This window comes from Balaenoptera borealis, assembly GCF_965194805.1.
Source record: "Balaenoptera borealis genome assembly, chromosome: 8".
Lineage (NCBI taxonomy): Eukaryota > Metazoa > Chordata > Mammalia > Artiodactyla > Balaenopteridae > Balaenoptera > Balaenoptera borealis.
The window spans coordinates 22059175-22084428 of record NC_138865.1 but is presented as its reverse complement, the minus strand read 5'-3'; the positions used below and the strand labels follow the sequence as shown (position 1 = coordinate 22084428).

Here is a 25254-nt window from a genome sequence, read left to right as displayed (position 1 = left end):
ACAGCAATGATAATTATATTTATCATGTTGAATAATACAGTCTTGAGCAACCATTGGGTCAAAGAGAAAATCAAAAGGGAATTTTAAAAGAATCTTGACACAAACTAAAATGAAACACAACACACCAAGATTTATGGGATGCAGCAAAAGCAGTACTACAGGAGAAGTTTGTAGTGATGAATGCATACATTAAAGGAGAAGTAAAACCTCAAGTAAACAATCTCACTTTATGCCTCAAGGAACTAGAAAAAGAAGAAAAAAGTAATCTCAAATTTGGCAGAAGGAAGGAAATAGTAAAGATTAGAGCAGAAATAAATCAAACAGAGAACAGAAAAACAATAGAAAATAGAAACAAAACTAAGTGGTGTTTTTTGGAAAGATAAATTGGAAAGACTCTTGACTACACGAATTAAGAAAAAAATTCGAAAGACAACTCAATAAAATCAGAAATGAAAGAGGAGACAATATAAGTGATGCCTCAGAAATAAAGGAATCATAAGGGTCCATTATCAATTATGCCAACAAATGTGATAATCTAGAAGAAATGGATAAATTCCTACAAACATACAACCTACCAACACTGAATCAAGATAACACAGAAAGTCTGAACAGTCCAATAACAAATAAGGAGATTGAATCAATCGTTTAAAAAAAAGCAAAATAGAAAATCCAGGACCAGATGGCTTCCCCGGTGAATTTTGCCAAATATTTGAAGAATTACTACCAATCCTTTTCAAACTCATCCAAAAAATTGGATAGGAGGGAACACTTCCAAACTAATTTTACAAGGCTAGCGTTACCCCGATACCAAAGCCAGACACAGACACTAAAAGAAAAGAAAATTACAGCCCATATCTTTGATAGACATAGATGCAAAAATCCTCAACAAAGTATTAGCAAACCAATTTTAACAATAAATTTAAATTATCATACCCCATGCTCAAGTCAGATTTATTCCTGGGATGCAAGGATGGTTCAACATACACAAATCAACCAATGTGATACACCACACTAACAAAATGAAGGAAAAATCATATGATCATCTCAATAGAGGCAGAAAAGGATTTGACAAAATTCAACATCCTCTCATGATAAAAACTCTAAACAAATTAGGTGTAGAAGGAATGTACCTCAACACAATAAAGGCATATGAAAAAGAAAAGACCACAGCAAACATCTTACTCAACAGTGAAAAATTAAAAGCTGTCCCTCCAATATCAGGAAGAACGCAAGAATGTCCACACTTACCACTTCTCTTCAACATAGCACTGGAAGACGGAGGAATTAGGCAAGAAGAAGAAATAAAATGCATCCAAATCAGAAAGGGAGAAGTAAAATTACCTGTTTGCAAATGACATGATCATACATGTAGAAAATCCTAAAGATTCAACAACAACAGCAATAAAAACTTTTAGAGGGGCTTCCCTGGTGGCGCAGTGGCCAATGCAGGGGACACGGGTTCGAGCCCTGGTCTGGGAAGATCACACATGCCATGGAGCAAGTGGGACCGTGAGCCACAGCTACTGAGCCTGCACGTCTGGAGCCTGTGCTCCGCAACAAGAGACCGCGATAGTGAGAGGCCCGCGCACCGTGATGAAGAGTGGCCCCTGCTCGCCGCAACTAGAGAAAGCCCTCGCACAGAAACGAAGACCCATCGCACCCAAAAGTAAGTAAGTAAGTAAATAAATTAATAAATAAAAACCAAAAAACTGTTAGAACTCATAAGTGAGTTTAGTAAAGTTGCAGGATATAAAATCAGCATATAGAAGTCATTATACAAAAGGAATGACCTACCCAAAAAAGGAAATTAAGAAAACAACCCCATTCTTAATTTCATTACAAAGAATAAAATACTTAGGAATAAATTTAGCCAAAGGGGTGAAAGATCTCTACATTGAAAAGTATAAAAAATGGATGAGGAAAATTAAAGATGACACTGATAATATGGAAAGACATCCCATGTTCATGAACTGGAGGATTTACTATCATTAAAATATCCATACTACCCAAAGTGATCCACAGATTCAATGCAATCCCTATTAAAATCTCAATGGGGGACTTCCCTGGTGGTGCAGTGGTTAAGAATCCGCCTGCCAATTCAGGGGACACGGGTTTGAGCCCTGGTCTGGGAAGATCCCACATGCCGTGGAGCAACTAAGTCCACACGCCACAACTCCTGAAGCCCGCACACCAAGAGATCGTGCTCTGCAATGAGAGAAGCAACTGCAATGAGAAGCCCGTGCACCACAACACAGTGGCCCCCCCTCGCCTCAACCAGAGAAAGCCCACGCTCAGCAACAAAGACCCAACGCAGCCAAAAATAAATAAATTAATTAAATAAATTTATTTTTAAAAATGGGCAAAGGACTTGAATAGACATTTCTCCAAAGGAGGCATATAAATGGCCAACAGATGTATGAAAAGGTGCTCAACATCACTAACTGTCAGAGAAATGCAAGTCAAACCACAATGAGATATCACCTCACACCTATTACAACGGTGATTATCAAAAAGACAAAAGATAACAAGTGTTGATGAGGATGTGGAGAAAAGGGAACCCTCGTGCATTTTTGTTGGGTATGTAAATTGATACAGCCACAAAGGAAAACAGTATTGAAGTTCCTCAAAACATTAAAAATACAACTACCTTATGACTCAGCAATCCCACTTCTGGGTATACAGCAAAAGGAAATGAAATCGGTATCGTGAAGAGACATATGCACTTCCATGTTTACTTTTCACAGTAGCCAAGATATTGGATCAACCGAAGTGTCTGTAGATTCATGAATGGATAAATAGAGTGTGGTATATAAACAGGCATATCTCATTTTATTGTGCTTTGCAGATACTACGTTGTCTACAGATTGAAGGTTTGTGGCAATCCTGCATTGAGTAAGTCCATTGGTGCCATTTTCCCAATTAGCATTACTTTAAAATTAAGGTAAGTACATTGGTTTTTTAGATACAATGCTATTGCACATTAACACACTATAATATAGTATACACGTAAGTTTTATATGCACGGGTAAACCAAAAAATTCATGTGGCTTGTTTTGTTGCAATATTTGCTTTATTTTGGTGGTCTGGAACCAAACCTGCAGTATCTCCAAGGTATGCCTGTATACGATGGAATATTATTCAGCCTTTAAAATGAAGGAAATGCTGTTATTTGTGACAACATGGATGAACCTGAAAGAGATTATGCTAAGTGAAATAAGCCAGATACAGAAAGACAGCTACAAACACTTCAGGTTGCTACTTTTATGTGGAATCTGAAATAGTCATAGATGTGGGGTGCAGAACAGTGGTTGACAGTAGATGAGGGGATGGGAAAATTGGCAGGTATTGATCACAAGGTACAAAGTTTCAGTTATGCAAGGTGAATAACTTCTGGAAATCTAGTGTACAACAATGTGCATACAGTTGACAATGCTGTATTGTGTACTTGTAATTTGCTAAGAGGGTAGATCTGAAGTGTTCTCACCATAAAGAAAGAAAAAAGAAAATGGTAATTATATGAGGTGATGGATATGTGAATTGGCTTGATTGTGGCAATTATTTCAAAAATGTATATGTATATCAAAACATCAAGTTGTATATCTTAAATATATATTTTTATTTCTCTATTATACCTCATTAAAGATGGGAAGAAGAAAGAAATGAGGTAATGATACATACTACAATATGGGTGAACCTTGAAAATTATGCTATGTGAAAGAAGCCAGACATAAATGGTCACATACTGTATAATTTACACTTATATGAAATATCCAAATAGATGTCTCTATAGAGACAGAAAGCAGATTGGTGACTGCCCAGGGGTTAGGTTGAAGAAAGCATGGGTAGGTCTTCCCTTTACAGCGATAAAAATATTTTTGAACCACATAGAAGTAAGGGTTGCACAACATGGTGACTGTACTAAATGCTATTGAATCGTGCGAGTTAAAACGGTTAATTTTATCTCCGTAAAAAGTAAAACTTCTCCCCAAGTTACGTTTAGTTAATTTACTGTGTCCTGACAAGTTTTAATATGAATCATATCGTTAAGAAGAAACAGCCTCAATTCACACCAAATAAACATTCAGTTTAGCGAGGTATCTGTTTTCTAATGGTTTTTTTAATGTCCTAACTTTAGCATACTACCCCATCCCTATTGTTGTGGTAGAACAAATGGCATGAACCAGAGGTGGAAACCTAAATCAGACCTTAGAACTCTAACTGAATTTTTGAGACCACGCAACAGCGGGGTTTACGTGTTTTTGCTTCAACATGTTTGTACCTACAATTTCTTATCTTGTTCTACCTGACTTTTTTAAATCTTTAATTCATTTACCTTAAAATATGTAAATGGTTTATAACAAGCAAGTAAATATCTATGTATTGCTAGAAAAGAGATAATTTAATGATGAGCTTTCTTTATTAGTCATATTTTATACTGTTAGAAGAATGAGGCTATCAACTGAATTCTGTCCCCACTGATTCCTCATGTTTTGGTTAAGAGAGCACTTAGAAATATCTGTTTAAATATTGATCTTTGACATGATCACTGATTAGAAGTCTTCCTCTATCAACTATTGCACCAATGTATGCTCTCTATTGTTCGGTTTGTACTATCAACATATTTATGGTTTATAATAATATTTTTATAGGTTTATTATAATATTAATTTTCTACAAACTCATCTTCCAGGATTTGTATTCAGTAATGATAATTAACTAAAAGTCTAATTTTATATGTTAGGTTCTGTTGGTTTTCCACTCATTTGTTACTGAATTTTAAATATCATATGTTGAAATAACTTTGGTAATTGCAGAACTACATTTTTCCCAAAGATACTTTGATATTAAACACTAATAATACATCTTCCCTTTTTTCTGATTCTGATGAAAAGTCCTATTGTTGAAAGGCTTAGTAAAGAAATTTCCAAATCAATGAAAGAACTTGTAACTGAAGTTTTAAAATTTAAGAAGTAATTTTCTGGTTTAGTTGTCATTGTTCTTAACATAATATCTTCCTATCATTATTAAATTTATTATTTTAGGTGTTAATGTATAGTAGAAATTGACTTTCACATGGTTCTGAAAAGTCAAGTTGGCTTAAAATATCTGTCATTACTATTATTATAATTTAAGTGCAAGTAGGTTAGGAGAACATGGATTCAATATCATATATGTAATACAATTTAATTAGTGGGGAAATATTCGGCAAATACTTAACTAGTCACCTGTATTAACTCTTTTTTTTTAGCTCTGATATCCAAATGATATTTTTTGCTGGCTTTTCTGAAGAAAGAGAGAAAATCCTTAAAATGAAAAGCTTTTTTTTTTTTTCACAATGGTGAAGTACGCCATTTAAGAATTATTTTGACATTGAGGACTGCTTGATTTTAGGCAACAATTATACATTTTATTTGATTTTAATGTTATGAAGTGATATTTAAATTACTCATCAAAATGAGTACTGCACTGTACTGCAAAATGAGTACTGCACTTTACTGCACTCAGATGAAAAATGCAGCCGTGATATTCATCTGCAATGCAGACCTCTCATTTTGCAGAAGGCACAGCTTGCCAATACTGACTGGGTCATTTTTGGTTGTATCAAGACATAAACTTGACTGCAATCTTGATTCTGAGAAGAAAGGGAGAACACAGAGAAAACTGAGCTCAGTGAATCCTTTTTCCTCCCTAAAGGAAGAAAAACGTGTTGATTTCCAATCATTTGTAAAAGCAAATAAGCAAACACTTCTCATTTTACAAAGTGAAACTAGATGGACCTCAGATGCACATAGGAAAGGGTCTGATTTTGTGATAATTCCGGACCTTTAATCTAAAGACTTTCTTCTCTTTTCAAAGTAATCTCCTCAGTAGGCTACACATTATGCCAAATATTCTGCCACATCTCAGAACGCACTTTGGACACACAGGTAACAATTCAACTGTAAAATCTTGCATTGGTATATATTACTATTTCATATGATGTGAAAATGTTCCGAGTTTATGTACAGTTTTGAGGATTTGACCTGTCTCCTTTAAAAGTCTGTGAGGATTTTAAGAGGAACTCTGGACCCTTCTTTACACACATTCTTCTGAGTGTGTTTTGGACACACAAGTACCACGCCGCCACAGGCCCACAGTTTCCTTCCCCTGACACGGGTTTAGAGTCACCAATTTATGCTGCATGTCTGGCCCCTGAAATAGTCTGAGTTTGAAATGAGATTGCCTTCAATCCTTGTATTTGACAGACGAGAAAATTAAAACCAGATTGTTTAAGGGTTTTGCCTAAGTCCTGATAATAGGACTGTTTTATGACTTTCATAGGTTTATTAGTTTCCTTTGGCTACTGTAACTATTCTCATAAACTTAGTACCTTAAAACAACAGAAATTTATTATCTTACAGTTTGGGGGGTCAGATGTCTGAAGTGAGTCTTCTGAACTAAAATCAAGGTGTCAGCAGGAGGCTCTGGGGAATCTATTTTCTTGCTTTTTCCAGATTTTGCTGAATGCCCACATTCCTTGGCTCATGACCGCATCCTCAACCTTTGAAGCACATTGCTTGCACCTCTGCTCCTGTCATCATATCTCCTCCCTCTCTCATTGACATCTGCTCTGTGTCATAAGTACCATGGTGATCACACTGGGCCCCCCAGATAGTCCAGGATCCTCTTTCCATCCTTAGATCCTTAATGTACAAAGTCCCTTTTGCTGTGGAAGGTAACAGAGTCACTGGTTCTGGGGATTAGGATGTGGGCATCTTTGGGGCCATTATTCTCTCTAACATAATGAGCACTTTTGCCTTTTGGACCACTTCCTTAATTAAAAATATTAAAAATTAAATTGTAAGACTACCTTAGTATAAAGACTAATATAATTCAAGTTAATTTTTTATTATATACTCATTATTATTATATTCATGTTTTCTCCTGAAAGAGAAAGAAATTTTAAAAGAAATTAAAATTAAACCAGGCTTCCCTGGTGGCACTGTGGTTAAGAATCTGCCTGCCAATTCAGGGGACACGGGTTCGAGCCCTGGTCTGGGAAGACCCTACATGCCGCGGAACAAGAAGGCCCATACACCACAGCTACTGAGACTGCGCTCTAGAGCCCATGAGCCACACTACTGAAGCCTGCGTGCCTAGAGCCTGTGCTCTACAACAGGAGAAGCCACCACAATGAGAAGCCTGAGCACCATAACAAAGAGTGGCCCATGCACAGCCGCAAAGACCCAATGCAGCCAAAAAACAAACAAACAAACAAACAAATACATAAATAAAATTAAACCACTTCATTGACCTACCTTACCTCATGGATAAGTAGGCCTTGGATGAAAAATTTTAAAATGCAACACAGGTTTTTGAATTTCCATTTCCTTCCTCTTTACACTAAACCTTTTAGGCCTAATTTGGAATTTCAGAATAAACTGTGTTGTTAATTGTCCACTGATTTGGAATGTGCTGCCACTTATGGCTCTTGATTCACTGGGCAATACAATGTTTTGGCCGATGTCTGCTGTCATTGATGTAGCACTTAGACAAAATCCAGCAGCCACCCCAGAGAGATAGCCATCACATCCACACAATTCTTTCCTCACCAGAAAATGCTTTTCCCAAGAGGTGCGCAACTTAATTTCCTGCATCCCACATTCTGTTGTTCATTCTAGCTTATTCGAAGATCCAGGAAGAAATTTATTTTACTCTGAAGTAAAACTCTACCTAAAAGTCTCTTCTCCAAATTGCTGGTGCACTCTTTAGCACATGGCATGAAAGAAGAGTCTGACAGTTTATGCTTTGATTTTGGGACTATTAATGGTGGCACATTGATATCAATGTTCTCCCCCAGTGAAGGGGCAATGAGATAGTCCAAGGCGTCAGGGTGCATTGGGTCTCCTGAGCTCCCTGATTTAGTTTTTTTTTTAATTTTTAATTTTTATACAATTTTTAAAGGTTACTTTCCATTTACAGTTATTATAAAATGTTGGCTATATACTCCCCCACATTGTACAATACATCCTTGAGCCTATCTTACACCCAATAGTTTGTACCTCCAACTTCCCCATTCTCTATTGCTCCTCCCCACCCCCACTGGTAAACACTAGTTTGTTCTCTATATCTGTGAGTCCGTTTCTATTTTTTATATTCACTGGTGTGTTGTATTTTTTTAGATTCCACATATAGGTGATATAATACACTATTTGTCTTTATCTGTCTGACTTGTTTTACATAGCATAATGCCCTCAAATTTCGTCCATGTTGGTGCAATTGACAAAATCTCATTTTTTTTATGGCTGAGTAGTATTCCATTGTATTTAAATATACCACATCTTCTTTACCCATTCATCTGTTGATGGGTACTTAGGTTGTTTCCATATCTTGGCAATTGTAAATAAATCTGCTATGAACATTGGGGTGCATGTATCTTTTCAAATTACTGTCTTTGTTTTTTTCACATATATACCCAGGAGTGGAATTGCTGGGTCATATGGCAGTTCTATTTTTAGTTTTTTGAGAAACCTCCATACTGTTTTCTAGAGTGGCCACACCAATTTACATTCCCACCAACAGTGTAGAAGGGAACCCTTTTCTCAAAATCCTCACCAACTCTTGTTATTTGCAGACATTTTGATGATAGCAATTCTGACAAGTGTGAGGTGATATCTCATTGTGGTTTTGATTTGCATTTCCCTGATGATTAGCGATGTTCAGCATATTTTCATGGTGCCTGCTGGCCATCTTCATTTCCTCTTTGGAAAAATGTCTATTCAGTTCTTCTGCCCATTTTTTAATCAAGTTGTTTGTTAGTTTGTTTTTGATGTTGAGTTGTATGAGCTGTTTATATATGTTCTATATTAAGACCTTATCAGTCATATTATTTGCAAATATTTTCTCCCATTTAGTACACTGTCTTTTTGTTTTGTTGATGGTTTTCTTTGCTGGGCAAAAGGTTTTAAGTTTAGGGCCTCCTGGGGAAGCAGGGGTTGGTTGTCGCTCACTGAGGGGGCAAGGACAATGATAGCAAAGACCTCAGGAAAAAAATTTTTTGTTTTTGATTTGTTGTTGTTGTTTTTATTTTAAAAACAATTTTTAGATTTAAAAAAATGTTTTAGTATATTTTTTATTTTTCTATTTTTATTTTCCTTTTTTGTTTTTTTTCTATTTTTGGTTTTGTCATTTTGTGTGTTTGTTTTTTCTTTGCTTTATATTTTTAGTTTGCTTTCTGTTTTTGTTTTGGTTTTTGTTTTGTTAGCTTTGATTTTATTGTTTGTTTTGGTTTTGGGGTTCTTTGGTTTGTTTGGTGGTTTTCTTGTTCTTTCTTCTCTTTGTGTGTTTTGTTTGTTTTTTGGTTAGTTTTTGTTTTTGTTATTTGTCTTGGGTTTTGTTTGACTGTTTGTTTTCTTTTCCTTTTTTTTTTTTTTTTTGCAGAGCTGTGCAGATTGTGGGGTCTTGGTCCCGTGGCTGGGGGCTGGGCCTGGAACCCCAGGGTGGGAGCACCAAGTCCAGGATGCTGGACTGCCAGAGAATTCCCGGCCCCATGGAATATTAATTGGCATGAGCTCTCCCAGAGTTCCCCATCTTGGCACTAAGACCCATCTTGGCACTAAGATCTGGTTGCACCCAACTGCTTGAAAGCTCCAGTGCTGGATGCCTCAGGCCAAACAGCCAACAACACAGGAACACAGCCCCGCCCATCAGCAGACAGGCTGCTGAACGTTGTACTAAGTTCATAGACACTTGAAAACACACCCCCTGATGCTGCCCTGCCCATCAGAGTGACAAGACCCAGCTCCACGCCCCAGAGCACAGGCACCAGTCCCTCCCACGAAGAAGTATACACAAGCCCCTGGAACAATCTCACTAACCAGGGGGCAGACAGCAGAAGCAAGAGGAACAATGACCCTGCATCCTGCAGAAAGGAGACCACAAACACAGTAAGTTAAGCAAAATGAGATGACAGAGAAATATGTTGCAGATGAAGGAGAAAGGTAAAAATGCACAAGACCAAATAAATGAAGGGGAAATAGGCAATCTACCTGAAAAAGAATTCAGAGAGTTTGTGAGGACTATTCCAGAGTGTTTGGTCTGAGCAAGGCAAAGTTTGCTGAAGTGAATAGCTCTCTGCAGACCTTGGAGCATTAGCTCCTGTCTAGGTAAAGCCAATCTCCACATGGCAGTTGTGAAAACCATAAGCAGAACTGCAAATTTTATCTTGTTTATCAACATCAGCATCTTTATTTCCCAGATACAGTGCTGTACGAACAAAGGAGTTTACCTTTGCACCGACAGCTGGATGTCAATTTTTGGGTCACTAAGCTGTCTCTCCTGAAAAGCAACTAGTAGAAAATTACACTTTGGCTAAATTTGGACTGTATTCCTTTCATCTCCCCTTACCTGGAAAAATACTGCAATTAATCCCTCACTGGTTTGTAGTATGTTATTTCTTTATTGGCTTATTAAGAGACATTATCCTGTATGCTATTAGCCTGTGAAATGATTATAATTCCCAGAGTGAACCTGTGTTGAATAAAATAATGGCAAAGACCATCTCAGTCTGAGCACAATTTGCCTTGAAACAAAACAATATGTGAGTTTACAAATTTTAATTAATAATTTGTTTTATCTCAGAGACAGAAAAAATAATCAAAAAAGAAATTCTAACATGCTACAAGTTGTTCGCCACAGCAGGAGCTCCTGTTTCTCATCCTGCCAGTAATATTATGATTAAAATAATTACATTCTTCTGTATTTCTCTATTTCTTCTATATTTTTAATAACCTTATAAATTTATAATACTATTATTATTTTCCAAGACTAATATATATTCACTTAATTTTTCTTTGATGAAAATGATTGTTAATTTAGGATCACACAATGTCATGATGAAAAATATAGGCATTTTAGTAGCCAGGTCATAATCATGTAATTATTTTTCTTGTAAAACATTCTAAAGCCATGTGAAATATCCATTCTTATAACATACCTATAATATGAGACTAAGGAATTGGTACATATAGGTCTACAACAATATTTGTTTGTCTTTTTAAAAAGTACACATCTACAAATAAAAAAGAAAAGAGGTTCAATTCACATAAGAAAAAGAGATACTCGAGAAGATACTGCTGCATGCAATAATTTTCACAAATATTAACATGGATTAACACTTTTCTTTACATAAACTGTATTACAAAGGAACAAAACAGACCACGGGAGGGAAGGAAAAAGTATAGATCTATTAGAATGCATTTTAACTTACATGACTACCATATTAAAACAAGAAGATATAGTTATAGGTCAACATGGTAATTCCATGGTAATCACAAATCAAAAACTGACAATAGATACACAAAAACTAGAGAAAAAGGAACACAACTATCCTATTAAAGAAAATGATCAACTCAGGGAAGAAGCTAAAAGAAAAAGAAAAGAACAGAGAAGAATTACAAAACAACCAGAAGACAACTAACAAAATGGCTAAAAGTACATACCTATTAATAATCATTTTACATATAAAAAGAATAACTGCTCCAATCAAAAGATTTAGGGTGGCTGACTGGGTAAATAAAAAAAGAACCCATCTATATGCTGCTTACATCTGACTCACTCTGGAGGTAAAGACACACAAAGACTGAAATTGAAGAGATGGAAAAAAAATTTCATGCAAATGGAAACAACAAGAAAGCTAGGGTAACAATACTCACAGCAAACAGAAAAACAAAATATAATTTATAATAAAGTCTAAAACAAAATACAAAGAATTGCATTATATAATGATGAAAGGATCAATAAAAAAGAGGATATAAAATTTGTTGACATATACGTACCTAATATAAGAGGACCTAAATATATAAAGCAAATATTAACAGATATAAAAGGAGAAATGGACAATAATGGGATAACAGCAGATCACTTTAACATCCTACTCACATCAAAGGACAGATCATCCAGATAGAAAATCAGTAGGGAAGTTGTGGTCTTAAACCACATATACCAGTTGGACTTAATAGATAGCTATAGGACATTCCATCCAAAAACAGCAGAATACACATTCTTTTCAACTGCACATGGAACATTCTCCAGGACAAATTGCATGCTAGGCCACAAAACAAGTGTCAACAAATTTAAGAGGATAGAAATTATATCAAGTTTTTTTTTTTTAACCACAACAGTATAAAACTAGAGATTAATTACCTGAAGAAAAATTGGAAAAAAAACAAACATATGGAGACTAAACAATATGCTACTAAGAAACCAATGGGTCAACGAAGAAATCAAACAGGAAATCAGAAAATAACTTGAGACAAATGAAAATAAAGGCGTAACTTCCCAAAATCTATGGGATGCAGCAAAAGCAGTTTTTAGAGGGAAGATTATAGCAATACAGGTCTACCTCAAGAAACAAGAAAAATTTCAAATAAACAACCTGACCTACTAGTAAGACACCAGTCATATTGGAGTAGGGCCCACCCTAATGACCTGACTTTAACTTGATAACCTCTGTAAAGAACTTTCCTCCCAATAAGGTCACATTCTGAGTTTCTGGGGGTTAGGACTTCAACATATCAATATTAACTTAAGGTTGGGGGGGACACAATCCATCCCATAATAGGACATGACTCTGGAGAAATCCCCTCTGGATGATTAGTAAAATTTGTCAAATCAAGAGGAGTAACAGGATTCTACCACACTACTTATATGATAACATCCTCTGATTGCCAAATCCCAGTCATTTATCGATCCAGTTGGTTTATACAGTTCTCCAATAGCTATGACAGGGAATTCTACTCTGATGTCACTCAAAGGTTCGGTTTGTTTCAGATCTTCCCCCAAAGGCTCAAACTTATCTTTTTCTGAACCATCTTTGGATTTTTCTGGTAAAGGAAACAGCTATATCAATGCATAATCAATATAGGGCACCAATGATTATTGGTGTCACAACTGAACGTTTATGCTTAAAATGACACTAGATTGCGAAATTCTTTTTATTACACCTGCTACACTTTGTTTTCATTTCTATCTCAGTTAAAAATAAGAACATGTTTTTGAAATTTAAAACCCCAATTTAAAAATTTGCATGTTTGTTTGTTTGAAAAAGTTGACACTGTTGTAAATGTGCAAAAGTAGACCAGTTCAGATTTTTTGGGATCCTGCAAATGCATATTGCAGAAGGGCATAAAGAGCTTTTAAAAAAAAAATGAAATTAAAAAAAAACATTTTAGCAAGTTCTGGCCTTTGATGATTTGCTGTGGAGGTAGGATTGAAGGAATTTGTAAAAATTAGAGAAACCTTTGAAAATAATTACAAGAATTTTGCCTTCTGACTTGATTTGAAGTCACATCTGACCCAAGTCTACCTGATTTTAGAGCTGCCCTGTGTCCATGCCTCCGTGTGGGTGGCTGCAGGAACACTTCTGATCTCAAGAATTCCTCAAGGACTAGAACGAGCTCAAGACTATGGAGCCAGAGCTAAGAGGCTGAATGTCTGGGTGCCCACACCGAGGCTCCCTGAGGGCAGAACCAGCTCACGTTTGCCTCATGCATCGTGTTGGGCACTGTTCCAACATCAGGACCACTGAATATGTGTTTACAGGTGACCAGGTCCAAAGATGGCAAAAAGCAGCTTCACAGCAGTGGATCACAGTGGGATTGGATTGATTCTTCCTGGTCTGAGACACAGAGCAAATGAAATAAAGGGCACATTGCATGGGGCTCACTCCACAAGGAGGGAGGAGCACTCAGAGGGACATCACAGGCAGATTCGTGCACGGTTGCATGGACCCTTCAGTGCTAAGATTCTGTGATCTCACCAAATCTTACCTTGAAATCCTCAAGATTTAGCTTTTCGTCCTTTTAAACACATTATTTAATAAACAATAACTAGTTTAACTTTGAAATGGCTGATTACTCCTTAGTATTAGGTAAGACATTCTTAAGAGGCTATTTAAGTGATTTTCACAGAGGGGAGCAGAGGAGACTGGTGTAAAAGCCATCTCTGCCCAGACGTAGCTCTCAATTCTTTTTCTATTTCATAGACTGTTCTACCCATATTACTACCCTAACTAATGCTCTTTTGTTTGAAAGCAATAAACATCCACTCAGAGTGACTTAATCCAAAACGGGAGAGATTTTCTGATGGCGTCATTCTAACGGCATGGAAGCTTCCAGAAGAGCCAGAACCAGAACCTGAAGAGCTCAGGATCTGATCCAGCCACTCTAAGTAAATCTCCCCTCAAGCCTCTGACCTATCCTCCCAGCTCCTCTCCCCACCTGGCTTTGCTTTTCTTTACAGACTGAATCTATCTACTTTTCTGAGTACATGGCAAATATGGCAGCCCAGAGGTTCCAAATTTAAATATTCTAAATTAAAGTAATCTACAAGGACAGACCAGCATCTCCCAATCCCAATTCCCAAGTTTTGGAGAGAGAATGTGGTTGGCCCAGTTGGGGACAGCTGTTCCCCTTTAGACCCCACCTCAGCTGACACAGGATAAAATAATACAAATATGGCCAACCTGTGGCAAGCCTCAGAGAAATTGGGGACAGAGCAAACATACCCAAAGTATTTACTACAATTATCTCATTCCACTCCAGTCCTTTTTTGGGAGGGAGGAGCTGGTTTGTAGTACGATCAACTGACAGAAAAATGTGGAAAGCTCTTATCTATTACAGTGAGGGAAGGAAAATTAACCATCACGTCACGTCTGTGGTCCTCACAGCCCTTCCTTTGTAGTCAATTAGAAAGCTTATCCTTTCATGAACTTTAGAATAAAAATAAATAAGTAAATGTGTCTAGGGATAGTGTACAAACAGTTGGTGTTCCATCTGCCAAAGCAGGTGAGGGAAGCAGCGGGCAGGGTCACTGCCATGCGGGTCACTAGAGTCACCCCTCCCCCACCCCTATCCAGTCAGCAGTCCCCAACAGACTCGCTTCTCGAAGGTAAAACTACTCCGCTATTCCCTTTCCCACCCTCAGTCTTTTCTTTGGCTCAGGACCTCCTGTCTCTTGCCCAATTTGATGGAGATGTTTAAGACTTCAGGCTTCCAAAAATTAGTAAAAAAAGAATCAGATTTAGAGCCTAGATAGAGACCACATCTTTTGAAATTCAGCACTAAATTCACAACATGCGTCCACCAGATGATTTTATACATGGAAACTGAGCCATAATATCATTAGTTCCCTTGAAGGGAAAAGTATAATCATTTCAAAAGGAATGAGAATGTGTGTGCTGTGGAAGAGAAAGCAAAGATTCCTGATAACCGTGGATCCTGGGGCAAGGTTTGTTCTCCATGGGGATATCTGCTCTGATCATCCCCAACCTTGTTGAGCTGTGAATCTCAGAGCTAACAATGGCAACAGTAATATGCCAGGAACACAAGGTCGAAAACACATACAAAATACTTTAGAGATCTGGCATTTCATGTCCACAGAGATGAGAGCAGAAGAAAACAGTCATTCTTGTAACACTTTCATCGTGAAGACTATGTGACCTGTGATCTCCACCACATTATCTGAGGTATTAAAAATGGAAGTGGGAGAAAAGCCAGCTATTGTACACAAGGTGTTAACAAACGAATGCAAACAACAAACAAATACCAAAAAAAATTTTATTAATGGGTGAGATTTAAGGAAAGGCAAAAGTAAAACATGGGATAATGAAATAAACACATGCGGCAACACCTAGTAGTAAATTTATAGTGGACTAATTTATTTGGAGAAAATTATGAAAACCTGCTGGTCATCACTGATGATAACAGCTTATTATTGGTAAATGGATAATAAAGCAATTATATTTTTCCATTCTGAAGATTATGTTTGATTTTGTCATAAACTTAATTTCCTCATTTTGTTCAGTTCCTTTATTTCTTTGTTTCATGAATAATTTTCAGGAAAAACAAAGTCATTGGAATACAATGTTTCTTTTCCTGAAATTGACATATTAAACTCCAGGCAACAATAGGAATGTTCCTGAATTTTCAAAAAACAGATACGTTAGTGAACATGGACTATTTTGAATGTGGATGTCAGATGCAATTTAAACCTGCTCTAGCAGGAGGGGCATCTCACCTTGTGTAACCAATATGCTCAATATCAAGCTTCAGGTACAGCTGTATCCAGGGGACAAACATTATCTTGGATCAGGTCTTACCTTCTCTATCCCTGTCTTCCTTGGTTTGGCTTCATTTTCTTCTGTTTTTTTTTTTTTTTTTTTTTTTTTTTGCAATGGCTCTTTTCTTCTTTTCTTTGCATTGGTATTTCATAGTTCTTGCTTATTTTGTAGATGAGAGCCTTGGGCGAACCATGATTGGGAGCTAGCATCTGTCTCCTGAGCCCAGGGGGAAATCCCAATTCCCTAGAAGTGAATGTGAATTTGGACAACAGAATCCTGGCTCTGGTTGTTATGTGGAGAGTTTAGGCTGGGCAGGTTTTCCATCAGAGTGAGGGAAGATGGCTTTCCTCTTTTCAGAGTGTGGAAGCTTTCTGACTCCGTGGGTGTCATGAGTTACCTGCAGGTGCTTTCCTTTTCTAACCTGAGTCACCTTCCTGCTGCAGCACCCATCTCTCTCCCACTCTTCACAGGCAAAAATTCTTGAAGAATTTCTCATTTCCCCACCTTCCACTCACCACTCCACTCACTCCCATTGGACTTCTGGGCTCCCCACTCCACTAAGCAGACCTTACGATGGTGCCCCTGGTCTTTGCCATTCCCAGGAGCTAGATTCCAGGAGGCATTGTGCTTGACTTCTCAGCAGCAGGGACAACTGTGACACCTCACTTCTTCTTAAAACAAGAAATTCCAACTCCCGCAGACCACAGAGCCTAAGTTCCCTACAGGCCTCAGTCCTGGCCTCACTCTCCATCCACACCCTTGCCCGGTCCCCTCCTCTGTATACAGAAGACATAAATGTGAGTCAGAGGAGCAGCTGGGTGAATGACTAAGGAATGAATGAACAAGCTTCCAGGCACTCCAGGACTCTGGGCAGCTCTTCCAAGCCTGGTGGGCATGGACTTCTGCAGCACCACTCAGGAGACCCCACCCCAGGAAGCTCCCCTGGCCATGGCTTTGTCCCTCTAGCCCTGGAGTAGCAATTCCCAAAGCTTTTCTGAATCTGCACATCATAACAGATGGGGGTTGGTGAAGAAAGGCTCTCCCCTGGGGTCCTGTGCTTCCTGGGTAGTTGCAGAGAACCATTCTTCCCCCATTCTCCCTCCACTGACCCACTGACAGAGTGAGAATAACCTTGTTTGAGAAACGAAGCAGACTCATCCCTTCTCACATAAGTATCAGAGCTTTTCGTCCTGGCCCCAGACGGGTATCAGAGCAATGTAATCAGTGGTCCCCAAAGCCAGAGAAGGACTGCACCTATCATTCATTCCCTATTCAGGGAAATGGCACCTAAGAAACTGATTTTGCTTTACTACTTTAATAACTGCTTTGAATTCCCACAGACATATCACATATAGCATTTTCCTTAAAAATAAACATTGCAAAAACAGTGTTTGATTTGGGGGGGTTATTTTTAACATAAATATACAAGCAAATAGATAATAATAAAATCTATTCAGAGCGAGTAAGATTTCAAATCGAGTGAGTGGGTCTGCGAGGCCAAGCCTGGGATCATGTGTGGCTCCAAGGAGAGATGACTTCCACCACGGGAAAAACCCTGGAAGGTGGGGAACCTAATTAGTAGTATTCCTGGAGCACGATTTCTAAGCCCTCCATCACAAGAAAACTTTTAAGAATTTGTTATCTAAGAATGCAAGACTTGATCAGGAAACTTGCACAAGCCTCTTAGATAGCCTCATCCACCAGAGGGCAGACAGCAGAAGCAAGAAGAACTACAATCCTGCAGCCTGTGGAACAAAAACCACATTCACAGAAAGATAGACAAGATGAAAAGGCAGAGGGCTATGTACCAGATGAAGGAACAAGATAAAACCCCTGAAAAACAACTAAATGAAGTGGAGATAGGCAACCTTCCAGAAAGAGAATTCAGAATAATGATAGTGAAGATGATCCAGGACCTCGGAAAAAGAATGGAGGCAAAGATGGAGAAGATGCAAGAAATGTTTAACAAAGACCTAGAAGAATTAAAGAACAAACAAACAGAGATGAACAATACAATAACTGAAATGAAAACTACACTAGAAGGAATCAATAGCAGAATAACTGAGGCAGAAGAACGGATAAGTGACCTGGAAGACAGAATGGTGGAATTCACTGCTGTGGAACAGAATAAAGAAAAAAGAATGAAAAGAAATGAAGACAGCCTAAGAGACCTCTGGGACAACATTAAACACAACAACATCTGCATTATAGGGGTCCCAGAAGGAGAAGAGAGAAAGGACCAGAGAAAATATTTGAAGATATTATAGTCGAAAACTTCCCTAACATGGGAAAGGAAATAACCACTGAAGTCGAGGAAGCACGGCGAGTCCCACACAGGATAAACCCAAGGAGAAACATGCCGAGACACATAGTAATCAAATTGGCAAAAATTAAAGACACAGAAAAATTATTGAAAGCAGCAAGGGAAAAATGACAAATAACATACAAGGGAACTCCCATAAGTTTAACGGCTGATTTCTCAGCAGAAACTCTACAAGCCAGAAGGGAGTGGCATGATATACTTAAAGTGATGAAAGGGAAGAAGCTACAGCCAAGATTACTCTACCCGGCAAGGATCTCATTCAGATTCAATGGAGAAATCAAAAGCTTTACAGACAAGCAAAAGCTAAGAGAATTCAGCACTACCAAACCAGCTCTACAACAAATGCTAAAGGAACTTCTCTAAGTAGGAAACACAAGGGAAAAATAGGACCTACAAAAACAATCCCAAAACAATTAAGAAAATGGTCATAGGAACATATATATTGATAATTACCTTAAACGTGAATGGATTAAATGCTCCAACCAAAAGACACAGGCTCACTGAATGGATACAAAAACAAGACCCATATATATGCTGTCTACAAGAGACCCACTACAGACCTAGGGACACATACAGACTGAAAGTGAGGGGATGGAAAAAGATATTCCATGCAAATGGAAATCAAAAGAAAACTGGAGTAGCTATACTCATATCAGATAAAATAGACTTTAAAATAAAGAATGTTACAAGAGACAAGGAAGGACACTACATAATGATCAAGGGATCAATCCAAGAAGATGATATAACAATTATAAATATATATGCACCCAACATAGGAGCACCTCAATACATAAGGCAACGGCTAACAGCTGTAAAAGAGGAAGTCAACAGTAACACAATAACAGGGGGGACTTTAACACCTCACTTACACCAATGGACAGATCATTCAACATGAAAATAAATAAGGAAACAGAAGCTTTAAATAACACAGTTGACCAGATATATTTAACTGATATTTATAGGACATTCCATCCAAAAACAGCAGATTACACGTTCTTCTCAAGTGCACACGGAACATTCTCCAGGATAGATCACATCTTGGGTCACAAATCAAGCCTCAGTAAATTTAAGAAAAGTGAAATCATATCAAGCATCTTTTCTGACCACAACGCTATGAGATTAGAAATGAATTACAGGGAAAAAAACATAAAAAACACAAACACATGGAGGCTAAACCATACGTTACTAAATAACCAAGAGATCACATAAGAAATCAAAGAGGAAATCAAAAAGTACCTAGAGGCAAATGACAATGAAAACACGATGATCCAAAACCTATAGGATGCAGCAAAAGCAGTTCTAAGAGGGAAGTTTATAGCTATACAAGCCTACCTAAAGAAACAAGAAAAATCTCAAGTAAACAATCTAACCTTACACCTAAAGGAACTAGAGAGAGAAGAACAAACAAAACCAAAAGTTAGCAGAAGGAAAGAAATCATAAAGATAAGAACATAAATAAATGAAATAGAAACAAAGAAAACAATAGCAAAGATCAATAAAACTAAAAGCTGGTTCTTTGAGAAGATAAACAAAATTGATAAACCATTTGCCAGACTCATCAAGAAAAATAGGGAGAGGACTCAAATCAATAAAATTAGAAATGAAAAAGGAGACGTTACAACAGACACCACAGAAATACAAAGCATCCTAAGAGACTACTACCAGCAACTCTATGCCAATAAAATGGACAACCTGGAAGAAATGGACAAATTTTTAGAAAGGTATAACCTTCCAAGACTGAACCAGGAAGAAATAGAAAATATGAACAGACCAATCACAAGTAATGAAATTGAAACTGTGATTAAAAATCTTCCAACAAACAAAAGTCCAGGACCAGATGGCTTCACAGGTGAATTCTATGAAACATTTAGAGAAGAGCTAACACCCATCCTTCTCAAACTCTTCCAAAAAACTGCAGAGGAAGGAACATTCCCAAACTCATTCTATGAGGCCATCATCACCCTGATACCAAAACCAGACAAAGATACTACAAAAAAAGAAAACTACAGGCCAATATCACTGATGAATATAGATGCAAAAATCGTCAACAAAATACTAGCAAACAGAATCCAACAACACATTAAAAGGATCATACAACATGATCAAGTGGGATTTATCCTGGGGATGCAAGGATTCTTCAATTTACGCAAATCAATCAATGTGATACACCATATCAACAAATTGAAGAATAAAAACCATATGATCATCTCAACAGGTGCAGAAAAAGCTTTTGACAAAATTCAGCACCCATTTACGGAACTAGAACAGCATTTTTTACGCAACTAGAACAAAAAATCTTAAAATTTGTATGGAGACACAAAAGACCCTGAATAGCCAAAGCAGTCTTGAGGGAAAAAAACAGAGCTGGAGGAATCAGACTCCCTGACTCCAGACTACACTACAAAGCTACAGTAATCAAGATAATATGGTACTGTCAGAAAAACAAAAACATAGAACAATGGAACAAAATAGAAAGCCCAGTGATAAACCCACGCACCTGTGGTCAACTAATCTATGACAAAGGAGGCAAGGATATACAATGGAGAAAAGACAAGTGGTGCTGGGAAAATTGGACAGCTACATGTAAAAAAATGAAATTAGAACACTCCCTAACACCATACACAAAAATAAACTCAAAATGGATTAGAGACCTAAATGTAAGACCGGACACTATAAAACTCTTAGAGGAAAATATAGGAAGAACACTCTTTGACATAAATCACAGCAAGATCTTCTTTGATCCACCTCCTAGAGTAATGGAAATAAAAACAAAAATAAGCAAATGGGACGTAATGAAACTTCAAAGCTTTTGCACAGCAAAGGAAACCATAAACAAGATGAAAAGACAATGCTCAGAATGGGAGAAAATATTTGCAAACGAATCAACGGACAAAGGATTAATCTCCAAAATATATAAACAGCTCATGCAGCTCAATATTAAAAAAACAAACAACCCAATCCAAAAATGGGCAGAAGACCGAAATAGACATTTCTCCAAAGAAGACATACAGATGGCCAAGAAGCACATGAAAAGCTGCTAAACATCACTAATTATTAGAGAAATGCAAATCAAAACTACAATGAGGTATCACCTCACTCCTGTTAGAATGGGCATCATCAGAAAATCTACAAACAACAAATGCTGGAGAGGGTATGGAGAGAAGGGAATCCTCTTGCACTGTTGGTGGGAATGTAAATTGATACAGCCACTATGGAGAACAGTATGGAGGTTCCTTAAAAAACTAAAAATAGAATTACCATATGATCCAGCAATCGCACTCCTGGGCATATACTCAGAGAAAACCATAATTCAAAAAGACACATGCACCCCAGTGTTCATTGCAGCTCTGTTTAGAATAGCCAGGTCATGGAAGCAACCTAAATGCCCATTGACAGATGAATGGATAAGGAAGATGTGGTACATATATACAATGGAATATTACTCAGCCATAAAAAGGAACGAAATTGGGTCATTTGTTGAGACATGGATGGATCTAGAGACTGTCATACAGAGTGTAGTAAGTCAGAAAGAGAAAAACAAATATCGTATGTTAATGCATGTATGTGGAACCTAGAAAAATGGTACAGATGAACCGGTTTGCAGGGCAGAAATTGAGACACAGATGTAGAGAACAAACATATGGACACCAAGCAGGGAAAACGGTGGGGGGGGGCGTGGTGGTGTGATGAATTGGGCAGTTGGGATTGACGTGTATACACTGATGTGCATAAAATTGATGACTAATAAGAACATGCTGTATAAAAAAATAAAATTAAATTGAAAAAATATTTTTTAAAAAGAAAAAAAAAATCTGTTCAGAGCAAAGGCTGTTTGAGTTCTGTATGACAACAGAATGATATTAACATGACAGAACTTTCAAAAGCCATTTTGACATGTAATTTTACCTTTCCTGATAGTCCAAGTTATTGATTTTGTAATCAGCAACTGTCTAGACAAAATAAATAAGTACATAAACTTCATTGTTACTTTTTTGGTAGCTGAGGAAAAGAGAAATATATGTGGAAAAATCAAATGCTGTTTAATGACAGAAAAGGTCATTGTTTCCTGCTGTAACTACAACAGTAAGATTTATATATTTCTGTGTATGTACACATATATAAACAGAAATTTGATTTTAGATAGTACAGAATTCTTTTAATCTAATTTTCACATACTGTACATATACTTTACATGGAATTTGAAACAACAAATATTAAGCATTAACAAAGAACAATGAATAACTCCTACTGACATAATTGATTTTTTATTTTTATTTTTTGTCTTGTGTTTTGGTCGTATTTACTGCTCTAGAGCTTTAACATGGACATAGTCAAAGGAGCCTGTTTTTAGTCTCATCAGAGCCTAGACCAGGTCTGCACTGTGTAACACCGCCACCTAGTGGCCAAATACCTTATTACACAGCAACCCCAAATTAAATTCATATTAAAGATACAATCTTTCAAAAAAATCATAAACAGCAATTGAAGCAACCAGATATATACAACCCATAAGCAAAGACACAGGGACTAGGATATTTACATGTTTTTCACACATCAAATACATTTTAATATTTTGTGATGTGTGAATGTTTACATTCCTGAACATTGCATTTCCGGAAGTTAAATTCTGACAGGTTTTTAAAAGAACATTAACTAAGACACACAGAAAAATGTCAGATACCTCTTAACCTCCCAACCAACTCTGCTTTCCCAGGACTCATGGAACGCTATGTGTGTGGTGTGTTTTAATCACTGTTTTTCTGTTTATAAAGCTATACATGCTCATTTCAGAAAATCTAGAAATTACAGAATTTTATTCTGCTGGTTCCAAATCCATTGGGAGCATTTCTGGTACTGGCATTGGTGGGAAGGGATGATTTCAGGATGCCCTGGACACTGGCTTTCCTCCTGCACGTGTGGGTCTCAGGCCCCGGCGGGGCAGAGGGGACTGGACATGCTCCCCTGCCTCGGGCTCACCGCAGCCTCCACACTACCCTCTGTCTTCCCTCCTGCACCTGAGCCTGGACTGGGCTCCTAATAAATGAGGAGTGAGGGTGACTTCCAAAGCACAGAGGAGAGGCTGATCCAAATTTAGCCATTGGCCCCAGACTCAGACACCTGGGTCTATGCAGTACTCAGAGAGAAAAGGCACAGACCACTAGCTGGCAAGAAGCTGAAATGGGATTCATTCACTCATTCAACAAATGTTTGCTGAATTCCAACCAAACTGTGTCTAAGATACAGATGGATAAGATAGTTTGGGGCCTAGAGCTGTAATCACTAACGTGGTTTGATGATAATTAACCACAAGCCATCAGAGATAAAGTGAACACAAACATATGACAAAGCAAAAAGAAGAAGAAATATAAACACTGATTTATCTGTAGAAGTAACGTTACTCAGTGATTTGTGACCTTTCCATTTGAGTGTCTAATTGCCATGAAACATAGGAATTACTATGCACGCCTACACTTTTACCCATTCCAAATTTAATTTTGCTAAAAACACTGCACAATGAATATTTTGTTCATGCCTACGCAGGCTTTACTGTGTCGTATTCAAGGGGTGTCGTTGTCTTCCCCAAATTAAAAGAGCGCTAGAGCTGCCACCAGTGTTATTCCTATGAACACAGGAAATAAAAAGAAATGAGTAGCAGTCAAGAAAATAATATCTAATAGTAGATCTTAAGAGTTAAAATATTGTTTATGTCAAAGATGATGTTACTAGGCCTACAATGGTCATAGCCCCATGTGCCTTGGTAAACAGGCTGCCGACACTCTTTATACTGCTTAGGATTTCAAAAGCCATGTTTACAATCATTGCCTAGGCAACCTAAGATCTCCCTGAGACCAGCTCTTGAAGGTGATGCAGCGAGGTCCCCAGCAAGTTCACACTGGCCGTAGAAATGATTTCCAGGTTTGGGGATTTCTGGGTCCAGCCACAGGCAGACTGTGCAAACACATTCCCATACTGAATAGCACCTAGATAACCACCTTTTATTTTTTATATATTTTTTTTATTTTTTATTTTTTTTAGGAAAGGAAGACATAAACTGTACTTAGATGATAAGATCCTATACATGGAGAATCACAAAGAATTCACAAAAAAATGTTAAAGTTAATAAACCAATCAATAAAGTTTCAAGGTACAAGATCAACACAAAAATCAGTTGTGTTTCTATACACCAACAATGAGCAATCTAAAAAAGAAATTAAGAAAACAATTCCATTTACAATAGCACACAAAAGAGCATAAGCTGTGGAGTCAGTGTTGCTACTTACTATGTGTCTTAGTTCACTGGGGCCACTATAACAAAATGCCATAGACTGAGTAGCTTATAAACAACAGCGTTTTGGGTGAGAACCCACTTCCTGGTTCATAGATGGTCATCTTTTTGCTGTATCCTCACATGGCAGAAGAGGTGAAGTTTTTCTGGGGCCTCTTTTATAAGGGCACTAATCCCATTTGTAAGGGCTCCACCTTCATGACCTATTCACTTCCCAAAGGCCCCACCTCCTCATACAAACGCATAGGGTAGATAACCACCTTTTAAATACACAGCTGAGCTAGAAAAAGAGCAAAGGGAGCCACCCAGGCCAGGTGGCAAAGGGAGGTTAGAATGTGACCACTCACTCTAATGACCACACAACACTTTGCTGAGCACAAAATTCTTTCCAGTGGGGAGACAGAAAAGCAAACGTGGGCAGGGAATGAAAACTCACCTCTTGGGCATAAGCAGGTACCGTGCCTGTTCCCTGAGATGAAGATGGTTGTTTGACTACGGGACCTCACCCGTAGGAACACAATGGGGAGGGAAAGTGATGGTTAGGCTG

At 37.7% G+C, this 25254-nt stretch overlaps 1 protein-coding gene and 2 long non-coding RNA genes across 3 annotated transcripts in view; 2 read left to right on the top strand and 1 right to left on the bottom strand.

The window, feature by feature from the left end:
• The window catches only part of LOC309633747, a 158730-nt gene extending 135009 nt beyond the window's left edge, over positions 1–23721 (top strand). The window contains exon 2 of the long non-coding RNA XR_014247707.1: positions 20828–23721. This is a non-coding gene — a long non-coding RNA (uncharacterized lncRNA). The remainder of the gene's footprint in view (positions 1–20827) is intronic.
• LOC309633722 (serine/threonine-protein kinase MRCK alpha-like) overlaps positions 1–25254 on the bottom strand; it is a gene marked incomplete at its 5' end in the record, with an annotated part of 218952 nt that overhangs the window by 141461 nt on the left and 52237 nt on the right. The window lies entirely within an intron of this gene.
• LOC309633740 overlaps positions 1–25254 on the top strand; it is a 174444-nt gene that overhangs the window by 135130 nt on the left and 14060 nt on the right. The window lies entirely within an intron of this gene.